This window comes from Meleagris gallopavo, chromosome 7 (assembly GCF_000146605.3).
Source record: "Meleagris gallopavo isolate NT-WF06-2002-E0010 breed Aviagen turkey brand Nicholas breeding stock chromosome 7, Turkey_5.1, whole genome shotgun sequence".
NCBI lineage: Eukaryota > Metazoa > Chordata > Aves > Galliformes > Phasianidae > Meleagris > Meleagris gallopavo.
In genome coordinates this window covers 23,971,459-23,980,484 of record NC_015017.2, presented here as the reverse complement: position 1 = coordinate 23,980,484, position 9,026 = coordinate 23,971,459, and positions in this window count along the sequence as shown.

Below are 9,026 nucleotides of genomic sequence, written 5' to 3'. Positions count from 1 at the left end.
TTCTTTTATTTTTTTGACTACTGTTGTGTTTGAGCAAATTCTTACTTGGTGCAGCCTGGGACTTGCTGCTCTGCTGTCATTGTTGTGCTTTCCATTGTGTTACAGCTATTCTTTTGGCTTATATGAAATGCTCAAGAAGTCTAAAATGAAGTTCAACAATCCTATTAATTTAGCTTCAATTTTTTGCCAACAGAGCAGTGTGAATTTGTGGTGGAGACCTCATAATGCACTGTGGATTTGGAAATGCCGTAGATTTCCTAGACAAACAAGCTGCAAGGCAAATGTCAGGCTCTTGTGCCAGATCACATCTTAGGAGCTTATTGAGACTTAATAGAATTGTTAAGGTTGGGAAGTACCATTAAGTTTATCTAGTCAAACCATCCCCACCATGCCTGTGATGTCCCTTAGTGTTACATCTCCATGGTTCTTGAACACTGTGCGTTTCTAGCACTAGTAGGAGTAGAATAACATGGAAGGAAGACAAAGTAAGCTGATCCCAATGAGGAAAGTGCTGTAGAGCAGTTCAGAGGAGCCCTTACCCAGAGGTAGCCCAGTCAGGTTCCCTCATGCACAGAAAAGGGAACTTCCCCTGGGAAAACAAGTTGCTTTCTGATATTGTTGTTCTTCTTTTTCTTTTTTTTTTTTCCTGACAAAGAAGTCAAGATATTGGCAAAGGTCCTATCAGTGACTTCTGCTTATCTCAGCTGTATTTCCTCCCCATGCTGCACTGGGGTGGTCAGGACAACAAAGGATCTCCTCCGTTAGAACTTTCAGCATCTAATCAGAGAGATAGCTAGCAGTCAAAATGGAAACTGAACTACTTTGTGCTCTAGATCCCAGTCTTTTCTGTAGCTCCACTAGGAAAGGTTTTTCCACTGTGACTTATTGAGCATTCCCTAAGGACTGAGCTGGATGAGCTCCCCAGTCCTGAGCCCCAGATGCCTGGTCAGTCTTGTCCCTGTGCTGTCCTTGATCATTGGATCACTGGACAGCTTAGGCTGGAAGAGACAGTAAAGTCCATCCAGTTCCAACCCCCTACCATAAGCTGGTTGCTGCCCAGGGCTCCATCCAGCCTGGCCTTGAGCACCTCCAGGGATGGGGCACTCTGATGGCCCCATGTGGCTGCCTTCTAATTCTGCAATCTCTACCTGGTGTAGAAATCTCCATTTAACATTAGAAATCCTACAGGGCTTGTTTTATTGTTGTTGAAGGTTTTGCATGATGAGTCATACCCCAGCTGTGGCCGGGCTTCTCAGGGCCTGCCTGCAATGAATGGTGCGTCTTCATCCATCAGCCTCTTTACGTTGATTGTGCCCTTTGCTCCTAGCTAAAATGTATTTCAAGGAGGTTTTCTATTCTAATGTTATTTTAAAGCAAGAAGGGTCTTGGCAGGGCAGGCAGTATAAAAATATAATAGCGTATTAATGAAGAGTGGGAGGGAAGGTCACCCGCCTGTTATTTGTAGCACAATCCCTGATAAGAGGTCATTAGTCATTCAAAGCCACTGAATGGCTTTAATTAAAATTGGAGCTTCAAGAGCTGGGTTGAGTCTGCTGAACAGACTTTCAGGGCAAAAAGACAGAATGAGGGAAGGAAAGAGAGCAGGAGTTGACCAAAATGACAATGAGCTTAATTAAAGGCAGAAGGAGCTCCAGGAAACTCTCATTTCCATGCTCCCAGGTTGTTTTTCTTTTTTCCTGGTGCTCTGGAGCTGCATGAGAATGGCAAATTCCTCACTGGATCCTGCCTGGTGACACTGCTTCCCCCTGCACTGCACCAATGTGGGGACAAGGAAGAAAGTGCCAAAGCAAAAGGGCAGCTGGTACCAAAAGGGGAGAAAAAAAAAAAAGAAAAAAAAAACCCTTTGTAAAGAACTTTAATATGCTTTAAAATAGGAGGAAATCATCTTGCATTAGGAAGAAGGCAGTTCTGCCCTTCCCAAGTGTAAGTCTGGGACTTTCCCTTCGCAGCTTCTCTCTCTCGATTACATCCCCAGCATCTCCATGTGTGCAGTGATGCCAAGAAGTGTTGATATATGTGCTCTGAACAGCTGCAAAGCAGACACAGCCACTCCACACCGTGAAAATAAAGCAGGGCTTTTATCCCCTACTATTTGCTATATGCAACATATCATAATTAAGCAACATGAGCTTGCTGCCAGCCTAGGACACTGCTGCAGGATTGTGATGTGCTTACATCCTTGGACTTGGATATATTTCTATCAGTTGTTTTTATTTTAATGTTTCTTCAACCAGTTGTTTTGGAGACTGTGAATGACTGACCTTGGAAAAACTGATGGTCTGAGCTGTGGCTGCACAGTGTGACACCTGCCATTAGCAGCCATCTGTCTGCCCCTTCCCGTGTTGGGTCATGTCAGAGCTCTGTGTACGCCAAGAGCAGACAGAAGCCCCCATCTCCTGCCCCATTACCTGTGTGGGTACTGGGGTAAAGTCTCCTCTTCCCACAACCAGCAGCTGCATGCAGATGGCTGAGGAGGAATTGAGTATGACCATTTAGACAGTACAGTGTGCCCTCTCCAGGTAGGGCCGCTGAGACATCACATCAGATCTCTGTGTGCAGCAGGGTAGGACTTCTTGTGCCAGCAGAGCTATATCATCTCTACTAACATTGTTACTAGGCTGAAAAAACATAGTCTACAACAAAAGCTCTCTTGGCCCAGCTCTCTGTGAGGAGGTGAGATAGACTTTTTCTCTCCAGACAGCTCATCTCCACCAGAAACACACTGCACTATAGCCCAAGCACCACTGCTGTTGCAAAAGGCATCCAACTAAGACCAGTGCCTAATTCTCCATCTGTTTCTCATTTGCTTGGATGTTCACACTCTTAAGCTGGCGAATGAAATCGATGACCTTGATCTGCTTTCTTTTCATTGTGCTGTAGGGTTTGCTATTCTTGTTACTTTGGGAAGTAGTTTTGTGACATGTTCTCAAAAGCCACTTCTAGTTGAGAACTGCCATTTTCAAAGTTGCTGCCAATTGAAAAGTGTACGCCTAAGTCTCTTCATAGAGATTATTTAAATAGCAGCCCTCGAGTGGCTGCAGGTTGGATATTAGGAAGAATTTATTTTCTGAAAGAGTGTTGATGTAGTGGCACAGGCTGCCCAGGGCAGTGGTGGGGTCACCATCCCTGAAAGTCTTCAAGAACCATGGAGATCTGGCACTGAGTGACATGGTTTAGTGGGCAATCTTGGTGGCAGGTGGATGGTTGGACTAGGTGATCTTAGTTCTTTTTCCAACTTCAGTGATTCTATGATACTACGATTCTAAGGTGAGGTGACACTTGGGAATTAGTTCATTTCTGCTTCGATCCTTTTTTCCCCTAGCGGTGTGAGCTACTGGACTGTCTCTCTCCATAAAGGAATGCCTTTCTTTAGATTTCTCTGATGGACTAATAACACATTTATTTCTGGCACATGCATTTATTGGCATGCCTGACATCTTTCTTAATATTCTTCCCACCTCAAGTCTCTCCATCAATCCATAGTCTTTAAGCAGAGACTTTTAAATGTACCTCAAAGCAGAAGTCAGGTTAATATGTTTTTCTCTCCCTAAACTGGGATCATCTCTCCCAGGCTTTCTTAGCCTTATACAAACGTTCATACCAAGCCAATCTGAATTCCCTTTCAAAATTCAAAATATGTTTAATAGGAAAGGTATGGTTTTGTAAGTAGATTAATGCAAGACTGATGCTGTGCAGACAAAATCCTGTAATGATTAACATGTGGTGACTCGGACAAGTTACCACTGTGATAGCTGTGTGAATTGCTTAGCAGCTTGCTTGGTGCAATTGAGAGAAATTAGGACAGCCAAAAGCACACTGTGATTGTCACATACTCTACTGACACATCTGATTTTTTTTATTTTTTTATTTTTTAGCGTCTTTCTAATATCTCTGGCAAGGGGAGGTCTTGGAGCCTTGTCCTGAGGGCTCTGCAAATCCCTTTCAGATGTGAGTGGGAAGGGAGCAGGGCCAGGCTGCCTGGCTCAGCCTCCCTCACCCGGCCCCACGCATGCATCCACCCCCTTGCTTTCAGCCACAAAATGTCTGTGCTAGATCTTACAGGGGCCTCACCAAGCAGGGAGGGCCACCTGAGGCACCTGCTATGCTCTTCTCCCACACGGAGGAGCACCAAGGAGGGCCTTGAGGACCACTGCACTCCGTAGGCCTCCTAGTGAGGGCTGTCTGTCTCTCCCTGCCCTATTGCCTGCATCAGCAGAGAAACTCCCTGCTTGGACGTGGTGACCTCTCATACCCCTGCATCCTATCTCAGCCCTCCCAGCCCTGTCAGCCTCCAGCAGAAGCTGCCTCTTGACTCAATGCACTTTGAAAGAGGCCCCAGATTCTGGTGCCTGCCCACACCCTGGGAAGATCAAACAAGGTGCAGAACAGGCATTTACACCAGCTCAGTTAATTTAAGCACTGCAGGGAATGTAAATCGGGGCCCTCCATGTGGAATTTCTTGATGCCATCAAATCAAGAGTGCTGCACTGAATTAAAAATATCCGGCTTATTAACGAAGGCAAATAATGACAAGCAGACCTGATTATTTTATTCGGTTAGAGGTAAATATTTGACGAAAAATGAAAAACTATTTCTGATGGATTTCTCCCTGTTCTCTTCAGTTTGTTTCTTTTAAAGTATATATACATGTGTGATTTTTGGTGTTTGTTTTTGCTTAAATTGTGCCTCCTGCCAGGTTCTCTGGTGGTTGGAGCAGAGGGAGATCATTGCAGATCATACTTCATTATTTCTGTGATTACTATTGGACCTTGTGCAATGGCACTTGGCTAGGTTTTGCTCTGTTGTGGGGTTAAAGGAGCAGAGACATCATCCAAAAAGGATCCCTTCCTTATCCCTTCTTATTTCTCTGTACTAAAGTACCTGGCATTCACTCAAACAGGCAGGAATTAAGGTAGAGCACCAAAACTTGTATGAGGTTGACAGGGCCATTGGCAAGACCTTGGGCCCTGGAAAAAAGTTTGCACTGGGAGAAGAGAGAAAGCCTTCATTCACCTTGATCAGGAAAAGATCAGGAAATGTGTTAGCAGCATAGATGCTGGCATCTGAAGCTCTCTTGAAAGCTTACAGTCAAAACTCTGCTCAAGCACCCACAGGCCTGTGGGAACAGCGGTTCTCCTGAACTGATAGCATCAGAGGCTCCAGCCACTCTATTGGAGCCATTCTGGGTTTAAAACTCTCTGATAAATATGAGAACCCAAGGGATGATGTAGAGACTAGGGGGGAAAAAGTGTTTTAATGCAAAGGCTTGGAATTAGAGAAGGTCAGCACCATCGGGCAGATTCTGTTTTTATTCATCAAAATACCTTAGCTCTGCTTGATCTGTCATCACCAGCATAGCAAGAGTAAAAGGGAATTCCCAGTGAGTTCCCAAAAGGAGCAATGTGTTGGATATGGAAATGGGCACTACTGGCTGCAGGCTGGTTCAAAAGGATTGGTTTTTGCTAGAAAGTGATGCCCATTGCCTGAGGCGAGCGAGCTGCTGGTAAGATCTGAGCATCATGCCATTCCCCAAGCACTTGGGCACTTCCAGCCAGTTTGTTAGAGCAGCATCTGAAAGCATGTAGAGGGAAGAAGTCACTTGTTTTGCTCTTTGATCCCAATTTGTCTGCCCTGCTACAAGCATCAGTGCATTTTGTGAGATGCTCAGATAAGAACATTGGGTTTTGCTTTTGTTTGGGAGGGAAAAGTGGGTTTCACCTCACTCCTCTCATTCCTTACCAGCTCCTGGTTCTCTTCTTCTGGGCTACTTCCTGACCCATGATGCTGAGGCCAACAGCTCCATGCTGAGGAATGAAATAATTTATTAAGCATCAATTCTCCTTGCAAAAGACAGCATCAGAGAAGCAACAATCGGTTATCAGCCCTAATTAAAGCAAAGCAGTCACACTGACGTGAAGGTGAGAGGTGTGGTTTCCTGTCAGCATTATGCCTTGAAGGGTGGCAATATCACTTCCATAGAAGTGCCTTTTCCTCTTCTGATAATTTCTTTTCCCCATGTGCTGATGTCGGTGGTTTCATGCTTGAGGTTATCATTTCTTAGAAGTGAGTTGAGCAAGCCTATCTCCATGGGCTGTCACTGGGGGCAGGAACGGACCTGACTGGGAGATGAGGTTTGCAGCAAAGTAGGCAGAAGAGGGATGGGAGCCTGAAGAGCTTCCCAAGGCTGAGCTTTAATGCTAGCACAGCACATCTGTTTTACAGGACAGGTGCTTTGAGTTAATTCTGTACAGGCTGCTGTCAGGGATGCTTCAAGTCTGTGTATATAGCTGCTCACATGTCTGCTCTTTGCATTCATTGAGTAAGGGGCATAGGGTGTTTACAGGTTAATGGATTTTCAAGCTGAAGTGTTTGCTGATAGTATTCAGGGCATGGAAATTTGGTCCAGAAACCTTATCAGAGACAAACCATTTTGTGGTGTCCTTCTGTGGAAGCTCAAGTATTAGCTCTTTAATTTGTTTACAGTGGTAAACCTACAGTAACATATTAATGCGCATGCAACTAATTGGGATGTGCCCCAGTGCAAGGACAATACTGGATAATAAACCTCTTTAGGAACGTCCTTCTGAATGATCTGCTGGCTACCTGCATAGTTCAGTGTCTGAAATTACAACCACCCTGAACCCCACCTAACCCCCGAGGTTCTTTAGCACAAAGAGGAGGTGAGGACAGGCTAAGGACCACCTTGCCTGGCTGGTGGACTGTGGGCATCCACCCGGGCAGAGGGGATCACAGCAGCACATACAGTGACTGCCTTGCCCAGTGTATTACTGAGCTCTGAGGGTGGCCTGCTGAGCCAACCCTGAGCATTCCACTATGCTGCAGAGGCCAAGCTGGTATTAATTCACCTCAAAGAGCAGGTTGAAATTGTAAAAATACTTTGCAGGTGGTTCCTTGAACTCATGGTGCAGCTGGATCCAGCCTAAAGGGCAAGGAAAAAAAAAAAAAAAGGGGGAGAAGAAGCAAGTTCTGATGAAATACAAATTAAAATAACTCATGGAAGGGAAAGAAAATCTGGTTTCAATCTCTACAACAAAGCCGAGCAACACATCAAGCTGGAAAGGAGAGATGTCAGCCAGACAGTGCTGGGGATTTTATTGCTTTAACACAAGTGCTTCTCCATGGCCCTAGGTACTGCCCCAGCAGCTGGGAGGTGGCATGCAGGGGTATGAGGTCTCCATGGGCAACACTAGGGATGAGGAGGGACATGAAGTGGGGGTAAATCAGTCCCAAGGTGAAGATGAGTTTTGCTCCTATGTGGGTCCAAGCTACAGCTTTGTTTCCATTCCCCAACACAAATAAGATGTTCAGGTTTTGCATTTTGGTCTCAAACTCTCTTCTGTGTAGAAACTCTGCGGGCACCACAGCATTCCTTGCCACTAGAGCCGAATCCACTGGTGGGTTTGTTTTTGTTTTTTCATGGTTGGGCAGTCAGTGTGATACCAGGGAGGCTCCAGTGGGCAGTGAGTGAAGGAACATGCCAGCCCTTACCTCTCCAAGAGCTGCCAGTGGGCAGATCTCTCACAACAAACCTTGGGATTCCTTGAATTCAGTGGTACTCCTAGATGTGCACGTGCACTGAAGATGTTGGTCTTCCTGCGGGGAGAACAATGCAAACCCAAAACTGTCCCAAACTGATCATGAGGATATTTCACTCCACAAGATCTTGTGCTCAGCAGTAAAAGGTCAGGCGAAGGAGAACAAAAGAGAGATGGTGGTTATAGCATTTGTTCTCCCAAACAACTATCACGTGTGCTGATATCCTGCCTTCCAGGAAGTGGCTGTGTATCTGCATGCTGATGGGAAGTAGAGAATTAATTAATTCCTCTTTCTGCCTTGCTTGCACACACAGCTTTTGCTTTCCCCACCAAACTGTCATCATGTCAGGATCCTTCCTTCTCGCGTTCCTTCTCTTTTCTCCCCGTTCCATGAGAGAGAAGTGTGAGCAAGTGGCTGGGCAGGCATTTGACTGGTGGCCATGGCCAACTCACCACCAGCGCTGGCTGGGATGTCAAAGTTTGCCAACCTAATTCTGTCTGAAAAGAGGAAAAGATAGAAAAATCATGTGAGACAGGGCAAATAAAATAAGCAAGCTTATGAGCAAACCTACTGCTGCAGAAGCCACCTCTGGTCACTGATGGCTTTGTGGTGTGCATCTGCCAGATGTGTCTTGTGTCGAACTGTGGCTATGTTTCTGTGGGAGAGCAGTGTGGTCTGTGGACAGGATTACTCATTTTTGAAGCCTTCCTGCAGAAACATGAGTACGAGTGTTGGGATATTGAGTAACCATCAGCTTCTTTGGGTGTCACTCTCAATTCAATCTAGATGCAACTGCCAAAATGGTGGAGGCTGCTGTGTTGGTTTTCCCAATGCAGAACCTGTTTTTGGCCCACCTTTTCTTCGCGCTTGGAGGATTACCAAAGCCCCCTGAATTCTGCCTATTTATGTCAAAGACAGTTAGGAATCCACTAGATGAGTCTGGAAACACTTCTATGCTGAAAGATAGAAACATCTCTGAGCTAGAATATCTTCTTATTTGGGGAAAAAAGAAAAAAAAAAAAATACAGAACGACTTAAAGCCACAGATTGAGGATAGATAATTATCCTATTAGGATAAATTCTTCATCATCAATTACCTATGGGCCCATGACACTGATGCAGCTATAGTCCATCCATAAAACTCAGTCCAGATACAGTGCACCTTTGCAACAAGGGCTCGATGAGTATCTTCATCTGAGCACGTACTACTAGCAGCACAGCACAGGAACAGCCAGGGTGAACTGCAGAACTGCATTGGCAAAGCCTTTCAGAAGGGGCAGAAAGAACATCAGGATGGGGAGGCTGATGCAGACATGGCCCATAATGTGCTGGAAAGTGTCATTCTGTTATTAATCCCGTTTCAGTATGTCCTTAACCCGCGACAACTATGCTGAGTCAGCAGTTTCTTTTTTTTTTTTTTGTTCTTTCTTTCCTGAATTAGTAACTTC